The sequence below is a fragment of the Felis catus genome, chromosome C2 (assembly GCF_018350175.1).
Source record: "Felis catus isolate Fca126 chromosome C2, F.catus_Fca126_mat1.0, whole genome shotgun sequence".
Classification (NCBI taxonomy): domain Eukaryota; kingdom Metazoa; phylum Chordata; class Mammalia; order Carnivora; family Felidae; genus Felis; species Felis catus.
The window spans coordinates 28,739,057-28,753,336 of record NC_058376.1 but is presented as its reverse complement, the minus strand read 5'-3'; the positions used below and the strand labels follow the sequence as shown (position 1 = coordinate 28,753,336).

General features: G+C 38.3%; 1 long non-coding RNA gene across 1 annotated transcript; it reads right to left on the bottom strand.

The window, feature by feature from the left end:
• Positions 1 to 5,839: 5,839 nt before the first annotated feature.
• Positions 5,840 to 13,916, bottom strand: LOC109503377. The gene is made up of 2 exons (XR_002735833.2): positions 10,047 to 13,916; positions 5,840 to 6,944 (listed from the first exon to the last, which is right to left on the bottom strand). It is a non-coding gene; the product is annotated as an uncharacterized LOC109503377 (long non-coding RNA).
• Between the last annotated feature and the right edge of the window lie 364 nt (positions 13,917 to 14,280).

Genomic DNA, 14,280 nt, shown 5'->3' with positions numbered 1-14,280 from the left:
TAGTTGGGGAAATGCTGCAAAATCCATGTCTCAGAGTCATTCCACTGTAGGGGGAAGTTTTCTGGGGTGCATACGTATCAACTTCAGTCAATCGGCTTCTGAGATGGGGATTTCACTTCCTTTGGCACTTATGGCCTGCCAGGAGTGGCCAAAGTGACCTTCTACAGATCAAGTAAAGCCCCCAGGCACAGCTTGAGGTCAGCACTCGAACACAGTAAGCTGGTTAAGGTACAAGGGATATGAGTGAGGCTCTGACAGCATCTGCTGCAAAGGTCTTACAAATGCCATTTACTTTCTTTACGGCACATCTTCTTAACTTACCTCTTGTGTCACCCTGCCTCTCCTTCTTCTTGCAGACACGCTCACAACCATCAGGAAAAACTCTGATCTCATGTTGATGCGTTGCTCTGGTCTATGCTTCTCTAGAATGCCCTTCTCTCTTTGCTTATTGACACCTGACAGTTTAACAATCATCTCAATTGTTATCTCTGTCATTAATCTGGTCCTGACACTCCCACAAGTACTAACCAATGCTTCCCTTGAATCCCCACTGTGAGCTGTACACGTATCAATCCTGCAACCTTGAACACTTCTCTGTAGGTTATGTGTTTGTCTACAATACTAAATAAGTTGTTTGAACTAGAGAAGTGAACTCAGGTCACAAAACTACAAATATAAAATAAGATAATTTATTTTAGGGAAGTTTGTAATGAAGTTGTATTTTAGGTAATGTTTGTAATGAAGTTGCCTACTATGAAGATTTACCATGTTTAACAAAGATAATTCCTGAAGAAATAAGTAAAATTCAAAAGTATTAAAGTTAAGCAATAGCTTGGACATTATAAGAAGACTTCCATTCTGCGAGTCAAAACATTTCATAAAATTCCTTATTCTATCTTGCCTTTTGGAAATACTCACTTTTATGAAATAATAAGAAAATTGCAGCAATAGAAAATGTCGAGATAACTGGCCAGTTGCCATCCCCACCCTGACACACCTACACTACGCAGACCAAAATGGTAATGCAGCCCAAAATGAACTCATGACCCTGGGGCAGCCTCACCTAACAGGGGTTGGTGATATTTCTTAGTTAGATGATGGCAGCAGTCTGTATCTGTCAGATCAGAGATGGATTTAGGCATCCTGGTAAAATGTATAAGGACACAGGTTATGCAAAAACTGAATATTGCAATAGGAAGGAGCATTTGGATCATATTAAGGAGTCATCTCTGGAAGGTTTGTCAGCTTATTACTGTCAGAGCAAATAGATCAACATGACCTCTTGAAGCCAAGATCCAAATCATCAATTTGCAGAAACCTGGGCAATAAAGTAGAAATAATTTTTTTCAATGAATTACCTTATTTGTGTGTTAGGAGGGCATATCTTGATCTAATCTGTAGATTCTCAGCCCTTTGGGGTGTAATAGAAAGAACATAAAACTTGTGTAGAAGACCTTGGCACCTACTTACCTGGCATCTCCTTTCAGTAGACAGCATAATACCTGCCAGTTTAAGAACTGGCCAAGGATCTTAATTTTTTTAGTTGTCTTTTATCAGCCTGCTGTCTCTGATCCAACCAAATATTGAAGAAAGAGAGTACTGATACTGAATAGAGAGAGTTTAAAGCAGTACTATGCAACCTCACTGGACATTAGAAGAACCTGGGGAACTTTTAAAGCCTGAAGATACTTGACCTCATCTGAGACTAAAACAGATAAGGAAGGAAGGAAGGAAGGAAGGAAGGAAGGAAGGAAGGAAGGAAGGAAGGAGAAATGGGATCTGATGGGATCCATTCCTTAAATTTAGCAAGGACAGAAATCTAAATAAAATACAAAAGGACAAAATTCAGACTAGTGAAATTCTGAGCTTCTGACCTACCTAAAGCTTCAGCCTGGGCTACAGGCTGAAAAGACTTCTTGTAGAGCTTTGAAGTCCATTAATTCTACACCTCTTCTTTTCTGGGCCACTTCAGTCTCCATTACACCCCATTAATTAATACTTTCCAACAATACTACATTCATAATAGGCCTCAAATCCGAGGCCAAGATCACTTCTGCTCAATGTCAAAGACCAGTGTTTTAGTGTATGCCTCCATAATTATTCACCAGGCTCTCTGCACCCATCTCTTAACTGAGTGTCTGTACCCCAAGTATCCTGTATACACCACTCTCTACAGCAAACTCCTTCCTCTGCTGAGAGATATGGACATACCTCTCTCCAACTTAAGTCCATGCTTCTTCTTCATCTAAAGCACCGGATTTTAATCTGGAGACTTGAAAACTTTCTGAAATCTGCATGAATTTGAGTTTTTCTATGTGGATGTTCATTTTTCTTACGAGAGGTGCTCTGTCTCCTTCAATTCTGAAATAGGTCTGAAATATAATCAAGGTTAGTGTCTTCAGGACAAAGTCACAGACCTTAGCGTAAAGTCCAAGACACCTCATGACCTAGCCCCGATAGCCTCTGCCATCCTAGTGTTGCCATCTCTCCTGCACACTTTATTCCCAGTCATAGAAAATACGTTTTAATTTCATGAATGCACCAACTCTCTGACTTTTTCATGTTTTTGCACATCCTGCTTCTCCTTCTGGAGTGCTCTGGCCTCTCCAACATCACTTATTACCTAATTTCAACCCCCTTTCAAAATTTGACGTAGAGGTCAAGTTCTTTGTGAAGCCCTCCCTGTCCACCTTGCTAGCATGCAATTGATATCTTTCTTTTAGGTTGCCATGGTACCTGGATAGCTCTATCAAGGCACTTATCAAATAATATCATAGGTATCCATCTATACAGCTGTCCCACTGTGAAGGGTGAGCTTCCAGAACACAAAGGTTGTTATTTTATTTGTGTTGGTAATCTCAGTGCCCAGAGGTGTCTAGCGTAAGTGGTACTCAGTCAAAGTTTGAAGAATGAAAAACATAAAGGCTGCTGAGCAAGAAGATGGAGGACTCCAATGGAAACAGAAAGCTTCAGGGCCATGTTTCAATCAAGGGAAATCGTACCCCGGGCAATAAGTAATTAATAGCAGGCATTTGGCAGAGCATGTTGCTGGGAGTGAACCCCATTAGAAATATGAATGATATAAAGTTTGTACTAAAAGTTCCCTCTGAAGAATTACATAAGCAGAGGCCAAGCGTTGCCCTGCTTGTCGCAAAAGGAACCCGAAATAAGGAAGCAACGTCTCAGGGCAGAATCTCATGTTACCAAGAAGTTTGGCAGAATTTGAGCAGTAAAAAAAAATAAATAAATAACACTTGAAACCAATGCTGAGCAGAATTTTTCTCTCAGTTCTAATTGGCTAAATAGGGCCATTTGCTCCCAAGACAAGGCTGGAAATTCATATTAGAAATAATGATCATTCGGTTTATTGTGAATAATTGTGCTGGGTTTTATTATATCTTAAATGGTAGATACAGTAGTTCATATCCATAGTTATTCTTAGCAAATCATTTTCTTGTTTTCTAAAATCTCCAGTTTAAATTTGTATTTATTTTTGAGAGCAAGCTGGGGAGGGGCAGAGACAGAGGAAGAGGGAAAAAGTCCCAAGCAGGCTCCAGGCTGTCAACACAGAGCCTGCCATGGGGCTCAGACTCACGAACCGTGAGATCATGACCTGAGCCAAAATCAGGATGTGGACGCTTAACAGACAGAGCCACCCAGAAGCCCCAGTAAAATCTCCAGCTAAAAGAAAACCTGACCATCACAAGATTCCATGCACAAGACTAAGGGAAACCAGGTAAGCAACAGGCCTTAGTGATTACTTCTATAACAAGATCTATCCTTGCAGCATGCTACATTTGTACTCTCTTAGAGTATTCCTTAAGTCTCTTAAAAGGGATTTAAGAAAATAAGATAATGCATAATGATATAAATAATGAAGAGAGAGAAGGCAAGGCACCTGAGGCTGCAGGTAGGCTGTTGTTTCTGTTGAGCTGGGGAAGATTTTTAGGAGTTAGAAGACCAGCAGGGGAGACCTTTGTGAGCACCACTCCTAGAAGAAGTGAGATGGGAAGCCATGCAGGAAAAAAAGTGTTTAAGAAATGTTGCAACTCCTATTTCAAGATTCTGAATGTCCTCCCCCTTTGGCTTTACTGCGAGGGGTTGCTATACATATTTAAGATGCTTTGTAAATATTCTTGATAAGGGACTAATGTCTCTTCAAAAGCAACACCTGGTGGTTGGACTGTTTGTAGGTTAACATTTACAATTTTAGATGTTTTCTTAATTACTATGATATCTTTCTGATACACCAAATTTATGCAGCCTTTGACAAATAACATAGTTGACTTGCCCGCATTCCATTCCATTTCTTGTTTTCTGACCTTCTGTCTAAGCTGGGAGAACAATGATTGAAAGCACAGGCTGTGGACCCAGACTTGCTTGCTATGAGGGTGACTGTGGGCAGATTATGAGTCTTAGATTCCTTAACTGTCTAATGGGATCATAATAGCTCCTTGCAGTCTTGTTATGAGGATTAATAGAGTTACTGTTAAAATCAAACTCTTAGATTAGTTCCTAGAATATTATGAGTTCTCTGTGTGCTTGTTAAATAAACCAACTTTGGGAAGGTAAGGCGAGGCATTGAATAAACTGCACCTTCACAGTGAATAGAGACATATTTATGGAATGCCCACCATGTTCCTTAAAAAACATCTTCTCATCCCCTCGGTAACGTCAATGACACCGTGAGAAAGGTTGTGATTGCTGTCTCCACCCCAAAGTGAGAAAAATAAATCCCAGGGAAGCCAGGGGATATGTTCATATTTCACACACCAAGAGCTAAGCTTACTCAGACCCAGTGCTCTGACTCCTCACTAGCTCTAAAGATCCCTGCTCAGATCCCTGCTCAAAATTCATAAGCAATACATCCGTGACTCCTCTTCATGCAATCTCTCCTCCTGCCAAACGAAGACCTCCATCCTCATCTTAAAGTGCAATGCACAGACAACTCAATGAATCATAGAAAGAGGACTGGACAACATATCATGGCTCCTAAAACTCTACCCTTTATTTTTTTTCAGGTAAGGAAACTCAAAGAGAGTTCAAGGAACTTGCTCAAAGCCATATAATTTATTTAGTATCAGAGGCACAGTGCAAACCCATTTCTCTTGACTATCATCTTAGCACTCTCATTATATCCATATCATTTGAGCAATTTTGACAGGAGAGCAAAGGAAGGGCCAGGAGGTCACGGGAGCCTTGAAGAAACATTGGGGAGATGCTAGAGACAAAGAAAGGAAAATACGGGGCCCCAAAGACACAACTTTGCCTACCAAAACATCTGGCTTAGGCAGACAACTTTTCAAAACTTTCTTACTGTAATTGTTAGTAAACCTTTTAAATAAATTTATTTAAATAAATTATTCAGATTTTAGAACCTTTTAAATGAATTATTCAGATTAATTTAATTGATAAGAAAATCCATTTCCACTTAAAGTAGCTAAAACTAACCTACTTAAAACCTCAGTTCTCAAGTGGTACAGTTTGAATAAATTCTATAGGGATACAAAACTGTGTTCACTTTCTTTGGTGTTATAACTTGCCTTTGGGAATTCTCAAAGTGGGTCTGATTAATTTATTCTTGTATTTCAGCATCCAGTACAGCACATAGCACTCAATGAATATTTCTATTTACTATTTTAGCGTATATAGTGGTTCTCAAACTTCCCTGAACCAGAGCCACACTTATAATAGCCTGTTAAGAAGGTGGATTCTCTAAATACAACCCCAGAGGAGTTAACCCAGCAGTCCTGTGGGGAATTGTTAACAAGCTTCTCCAAAATCTGAGGGGAGCAGTTTTACATAATGTGCAAATTAAAAATACAAATAATAGCTTGGATCAATGTGTTATCTTTCTTTATTATTTAATCCAAACGTTCCTCCCCAGGTACACCTTACAAAGCTCTCTTATAAGTGCTAATTCACATGCCACAGAGATCCTAACAGCACCACATATCCATATATATATTTTTTTTCCTAGCTAGAATTGCAATAAAACTTCAGAGAAGTATTCTCGTTAGACTATCTCAATTCTTTCTCTCAATTATTGTTTGTTTTGTTTTGTTTTTGCTATTGAGATTTGATAGGAAAAAAAGTTGTTGAGAGAAATATTGAGGGGTTAAATTGGACATTATGGGTACAGTGGAAAATTTATGCCTCCCAGAATAGGAGCTTATCCTAAGTCTGTCTACTTGCTGGTTAACAAATATTTTAAGTTACTACAATGGTCTCAAAGGCAGACTTACACCCTGAGAGACAGGGTAATAGTAGGGCAATTATATAACTAATACTAGTCCTTGAGGGTAGGATTCCGTAAAAAGGTTGTTTGGGGTCAGTCTGAGACATTCTAAAAAGGAGTGGATATTGCACATGCCCACAAACACATGTTTAGGACTAAATTCTTCACATTTAAAGGTCTGCAGTGTCTCAATGCGTTGCCCTCAGAGTTTGTTTGCCAGCAGATCTGTTGTAACAAGTAACACGATCATGGCTGGGACTCAAGAGAGGCTTAGGCAGAAAATGGCATCATTTACAATGTTTTTTATGTTTTTGTTTTTTCCTCTGGAAATCTTTGCAAGAGAAACTGTTTTTGGTCGGTTAATTGTCACAATAAGTAATTAAGAGGGACAGGGAGCATAGCAACATGCTACAGAATTAGACAATATAAATTAATCAACAGAAAAGTGATACTTCTGGTATCACTCTAAGTATAAACAGAATAACAGGCATGCTGGCTACTGATGAGAATGTAAGAACCTAACATTACACACATAAACACAGAGTCAGGTAACCACTGGGTAGAACAGAGAGTTATGGGTTTCTTACTGGTCTCACACTCAGCCTTCCAAAGCATGACCTGGCACATTGGATTCATCTACAGTGCGCTCATACAAGTGCTCTTGTTATTATTTCAAGGGAAACATTTTAAGACTTGACATAGAAACCTGAAAAAAAGGAAAAGCAAAACGATTAATCTGAGAACAGAGCAATACAGTCTGCCCCGGCTTGCGTAGAGAGCAAAGGAGCATTGTATTACTGGTATATAAATAGGACCAATAATCAATTGACATTGAGAAGCCTTACACTAAGATAATGACAAAGAAGAAGGGTATGGGGCTCCTGTCCTTAAGGAAATTGCAAACTATTGGTGGAGAAAAGAACAATATAAATGCATGTGAGGTTTTAAGAGTATAGAAATAGGTATATACATACAACAGGAGACAGTTGCAATAACATTGTAAAAATTAGAATTTGGACAGAAATACGTGACCTGGTTTAATGGAAAGGGGTGCACATGCCACTTTAAGTGAGAATAATAGCAAATCTTAAGGGAAGAAAATAATAAGGGAAGCTAGATGGCAAAGAGTTTATGTCTGGCTGCAGAAGGGAGGAGAGAACAGTGTGTGAAACAAAAGAACACTAAGGTACAGGATGGACAAAGGAAGAGAGTCAGAACATTTTATTTTGATGCAAATCAAAACTAGGAGTTCTTTTAAAGTTATTTAAAGAGAGTGACATAATCAATAGATGACTGCAGAAGATCATTCCTTCTTCTTATAATTGGAGGAAGAAAAGGAAAAAAAAATGAGGTGAGGTCTGATGACTTTTTTAATCCATTAATTTTAAAGCAGACATGGAGGACAAACTTAGATCAAAAACTTGAAAGAAATTCACAACATTTCATCGGATGCCCAGGAGTTCTTGGCAGGAAAAGTGAGGACACCTCTGCACTAGACCATGTAGCCTGACTTAGAAAAAAATTAAAAAAAAAAAAAAAGAAAAGAAAAAGAAAAAAAAAAAAACAACCTTCCATGGAAACAAATAATGTGTTCCACTTCTGCCAAGGTCATTCTGCATATACAGATGGCTTAGGTGGCTCAGTGTAGTTAACTCCTTTGGCAGAGGAACACAGATTTCCATCAAATCCTTCTTCTGCTCACTGATATCTGGCCCCTGGCCTTGCTTGATCCTGACATTTTAGAAAAACTGTGTTGCCTTGTTTGTTGTTCTCATTTTAGTTTCTCTAACCCTGATACCGTCTGTAGCAATTGTAAGTGGCAACATATAGGTGAAGCCAATTCAGTATTACCTCAAGGAGGTAAGGTATCTTTATCTTTGTCTCAATTGCCAAAGTTATGTGGTTAGGGAAAGTCTGCTAACACAGCTCTCCTTGGCTAGGATTCACTCCAGAGTTTGTCATTTCTCTGAAGACCCATTGAGCAACCTGGCCTGAGTTTGAATTTGTGCAAAAAAGCCTCTAACCACGTTTGTCACACATTTTTTCCAGCTCATTAGCGATGTTGTGGACAACTTCTTTAATGAGGTTTGACATTTGACTACCACCACATCTGCGACCTTCTCCATCATGTCACCCTCCCCCCCCCCCCATCCTCTGCTTCCTTTGCTCTTACTCATTTTTGTGAGTGAATCATCTGATCCTGTCCCTTATATGACCATGCTCTGGTTTGATTAATCTCTCTCATCAACCCTCCTTCCTGAATCTTCTGATTAAATCTAGTCTTCTCCCTCCTCTCTCCATAATGCATGGGACCTTTTAGCAGCTATTAATTATTTAAAAGAACCTTACTTTCTATCATGCTCAAGTTAGTCACGACAGTTTTCTGTCGACCATGTGGCTTCTGTTAAAAATTATTGAACCCAATTAAGAAAAGCTTTCAAACACCAAGTTCTAAGAAGCTATAAAAAATCATCTTTTTCTATTACATTGACAAACTTGCTAGGTTGGAGAAGGAAATAGACACAATATGTCTCACCAAAATACATCTCTTCATCCTATCCCAAATGGCATATGGTACTCACCAACAGATTGAGGCAATGTGATTTAAATCAAATTATCAGCAGGTGACTGTAAAACCGCTAGGGGTCATTCCCAAGGAGGAGTTTTACCAGTGGATATTTTTGATCAAGCAGTCAAAATTCTGGTGGCATTCCACCTATGTTAGACCCTTATACAATTCTGATGCTTTTCACTAACAATCCAGCACAATTACTAAAAGGTAACACAATAAATTAATCTGTTGTTTAATTTTTAAAAAGGAAAACAACTATCTGGACTGATTTTTACCAATGTGACTGAATCAACTGAAAGTGTGGCCATGGTATAGATAGTCTTCAGTGAATCTGCTCTCTAAATCATTTTCTGATGGCTATGAATTAGCTGAAAGTAGCTAAAATAGACATGACCTTTATAAGCTGAAATAGCCTGTGGGTCTAAATAGGATGAAGTAATAATATAGTGCCAGGTGCCGCTCACGTCCATTAGGTAAGAAAAAAGAAAATATCCAGAGAGAGCTAGACTGACTTGTCTAAGCCAGAGAGGCATTTGAGGTCAGACCTCACCCCACGTGAAACCTGGCATAATAATGCGGCACTGTAACTAAGAGAAGCGCAATTCTTAGCTGTATTAATACAAGCACAGTGTGTCAGGAAACACGAAGAAATCTTCATTAATAGTTTCCAAGCAGAGCTGACATTCAGCCAGTAAATACCAGAGGGGCACACAGACAAGGGTGATCATGCCAGTTGGTCAAAGCGTGCAGTGTTAAATATTTAAGATTTTGTAATGCTGTGTTTACAACAAAGTGTTATAAGAGGACATTATTTTGACAGTGATTAAAGGGAAAGAAAGATCATTTTATAGTCTACTGAAGATATGGACTCTAGTCTTGTCTCTACCCTTAATTAGAACCAACTGCCAGTTATCTCTGCAGTCCTTTTTTTGATACAGAGAACTGGACTAAGTAATCTTGATAATCTCTTCTAGCTCTAAAATTCTGACTCAAGGGAACCTCATCTCTGGATTTCTCAAGCTAAATAATTTCATATCTAAATTAAAATATGAAGTAAGGTACATGCCATTCATTTAAGACTTGTGTCTAAAGTTACTGCTATATCTATATGTTTGTGGATTGCATGCCTCTCCATAATAGTCAAAATAGAAATAAGTAAAATAAAAATACAAACTTATTGTCACTCAGTAAACCAAGACACCGGTTGGGGGCACTAATGCTAACAAGTAATTTTACCTTTGTTCCTTTGTTCTTTTTCTATCAATATTTATTCCAGTTTCTTTGAGGTTGAGGGAACACGAGGCTCGGGAGGGATGGATATCCTGCTTTGGGTAAAGAGAGAGAAAGAAGTCATCTAAAGTTAAATTTACAGAAAAAGGAATTTTCTCTTTACTTTCTATTGCTCAAGTGTTCATTCAATATAATCCATCAACCGTTATCTCATGCAATTATAAGGGAGAAGACACAACATTGATGCCAAAATTGAATAGATTTTGGTCAGAAACTTTCCGGCAAATGCCAAGCCACACATTATTATTAGCGTAGAACTAGTCTACTAGTGTGTAGAGCAGAATTTTTTAAAAGAAACTAAAGCTCTTGTAGGATGTTCCTCAAATGCATCTCATCTGCAAAGCAGAAGTGAGAGCCTCCTGAGCCATTCAAAAATCCTTGTTAAATACTTTCTTCGGCATTGCCCAAGATTTACCCCAGAGGTGTGTTCATTAAACTAGGCTTATTAGGCCAATTGCTTTTTTTTCGCAATCATATACTTTAGTATAAGAAATACAGAGAAAAGTCAAAATGAAGGAAAATAGTTTCTATGGTAAACATTTAGTGAGCAAATGGAATCTCCTGAGTTTATTCATCCATTACATAACACACACATACACAGACGCGCACGCGTGCGTGCATACGACACCCATACGCACCGTATGATAAAGAATACCAAGTAGAAAGAAACAAATCAATTCTGGTTAGTAAAAATTCAAATTTCTTTGATGTTCTTTTCTTTTAAGATTAGAAGAGGTGAATGGAAGGAAGGATAAGACATTTTTTCCCTTAAGAAAGAAGAACTACTGAACATGGTGGATTTATTTAATGCGGAAAGTCACATTATTGAGATTAGACATCTCTTTTTCAAGGTGCTCCTGAGAGATAATGGCTCTCACACCTATAATTCAGTGGACGCATCAGTGACATAAAAATGGACCTGAGGACCGAAGTTAACACCTTCATCTCTACATAGCACATGATGATTTTAAGAATAAGTCTACAGCATATTTTTTTCTTTTACATTAGTCTCATTTCTAAAGGTTTCTTTTAGGTAGACCCTATACAAATATGTTTTCTTAAAAATCTGGTCAATTTTAAGACAAATGAAAAATGTAAATTACGAAATATTTTTTTCTATTTGCTATTCCATGAAGTTATAATTTATAATACTATTCTTGCCCATAAATACAATCAAGGCAGGAAAAACTTGAAAGTCCTGCATGACATGGGCAAAAGAGTTAGAAAGTGAATCTTCATTTGTGAAATAGATAAGATTTCATAACTTATTTTAAAATAAAATTAAAAATAAGAGAGCAAGTTATTTTTAGCATTCATTTGACCACTATGGATATGTTTATCCTAGGGAGAATGAAAAGAAAAAGAGATATGTTGATTCTCAAAAAGTAGATACTGAGTGTATTCATCTAATCTTTGAATAAGCCAGGACCTCGTCGGCAAAGTTCTCAGCCTCTGCCCCTACACTGTCTGCTTCCTCGCAAAATTTAGCCTATTACAGTCTTGTTTTTCTGCAGTAATTACATGTGGTTATAGCCAAATTTTGACTTGCTTAATCTGATCTCTTCATGATCAAAGAGAGAACTCATAGGCTCATTCTACCCCTGTCCACAGCCTCTGAGCCCGGAAGCCTAATACAGTGTGGTTAAGGCAGCTCACCCAGGGACTTTCACACACCTTATACTGTCTCCTCTTCAGACAGGGAGCATGTTTTTACAAAGTCTACCCCTTCTCCAATACTCAATTCTAATTTCACTTACTCCTAAAGGCTTCCCTAGATTTCTCCAGCCCAGAATGGCTGTTTCCCCCCAATTCACAGTACTATAGATTCTGTACAGGTGAAAAATGTACCTGCTTTTTGATATCTATCATGTGATATTTTAGACTGTTGCATGTGTTTTACATCTCAACTTTGCAATTAGACTGATGACATTAGACATTAGACTGATACAGTTAGTTGCATTTTTGAGTGCCTACTATGTGTTAAGGAGTATTTATGTGTTCAAAATTTTACAACAAACCTGCACAGTAGCTATTAGCCTCATTTGACATATAAGTAAAGGAGACACAAGGGTTAAATTAATTGCCTGGGGCTATATAAATACTATGTACCACACCTGGATTAGAATCAGATATTTAGAAGGCAAATATCATTGTTGAAATTCTTGTATATACCCTTTGTCCCTTTTACAGTGCTTTACCTAATTAGATACTACAACATTATTTTCTGATGATTGGTTTTAAGCACTGACTTAAAACTGCCCAGGATATCATAAGTAATATTCTATGGTATCAACCAAAACTAATATTTATGCTGTCTAACATGGCACAGAGGAGACTGGCACTAGGCCAGTGCAATCAATGAAAAGAAATATAATTCCGAAGGAGGAAAACAAATACGTGCATGGATGCATGATCAGGTGCATTGCTTTAGAAATAGGCAATGACTTTGGCCAAGACGTCCTCTTTCTCTCTCTGAAGTGCTAAGGAAATAGTGAGAAGAGATATAAAACAATGAATATGCAAGAATATGAGAGCTTTCTCTCCAGATTTCAAGAGCAAGATTTAAGCACATCTGAAATAAAGTAGTTGATAAAAATGGTTATGAACATGGATAATAAGAAACTATTTAATAAGTGGGAGAGCCTGGGCCCATACCAATCACAACAGGCAAAGCAGGTGTTAGGATGGACAGCCATGGATAATTGGTCCAACCATCTAAGTACGTGTTGCCTAAGAATCAGTCCTGGTTTTGAGGTATGGACTGGCTGAAACAAACAAATGCCTCTTTCATCCCTCAGCCTGGTTCAGTTCTAGTCTGCTGTAATTGCCATGCCCCTGGCATTATCAGGTCCAGTGGACAAGATACTTAGACCATGGAGATTCATTCAGCAGATGTTTATTCATTATCCACTCTGTGATATCCACTGTACTAGACAACAGATAAAGACAAATCAGACATCATTCTTGTCAGGGGGTGTGCAATCTAACTGACTTTTGACCAGAAATTATCTCTGGTACAATTCTAGGAACTATTTTGCCACGAAATGATAAAGATAACATGCTTTCCTAAGAATTCCATGTATTAGTTGAGTTCTCTCCAGAAGCAGACCCTGAAGCAATCTTAGGTGTGCTTGATCTCCTGGCCATCCAGGGAGTAAGCACCAGTAACCATAAATAAATCCCTCTTATTCACATACTTTAGACAAAATCAATTTCCATTACTTGCAAACAAAAAGTTGTTGAGTCATGGCAGTTATTGTGCATGTTTGAAGAATGTCATGTTTGTGTATAACTCACCCCGTACAACTGGAGAGTGGAGAGGTGGTAGAGGGAAAACAATCCATAAAGGGTGTGTTATTTAAGCCAGTCACCACACTGGATGACCAAAATTTATCCCCCTGAGAAACTCAGAACGACCTTGGCGAATTACCCCTCATGCTCATCAGTTATTAGTTAAGGGCTGCCTCTGCAACAACTTCCCTAGGGCAGCCCTGAGATAACCGTGCTACTGCTGTGTTGTAGGAATCAGGGGCTGCCTTCCACTGAAATGAAAAGAGAATCCACGAGGAAATGGGTGAAGTTCCAACAATGTCTACTGTAGTATCTTATCTAAAAGTTATGGACTGTAGGTAATTAGCACAATAGATACCGCCACTGTCAAACAATAGATATTGGGGATCTACTTTCATTGAGGCAATATGCTGGTAACTGAGAGACGGGTCATGGCACAAAGTAGTAAGCTTTTCTTTTTATGTACATTTTAAAATATTTTTTTAAATGTTTATTCATTTTTGAGAGACAGAGAGACAAAGCATGAATGGGGAGGGGAAGAGAGAGAGGCAGACACAGAATCTGAAGCAGGATCCAAGCTATGAGCTGTCAGCACAGAGCCTGACACGGGGCTCAAGCTCACAAACTGTGAGATCATGATGGGAGCCAAAGTTGGACGCTTACCTAATGGAGCCACCCAGGCACCCCTATTTCTTTATATTTTAGATGGTTTAACATTATCCCTCAATAGGACAATTTTCTTTTGCCTTTCAGAAATTGACAGTCTAACTTTATGGGACAACTGTACACAAAATGACATTCTATGAGCAGGTATGATAATGCATGATATAATTAGCAATATTTACTTGTAGGTAACATAATTTAATTTTATCTGACTTATCAAGAACAA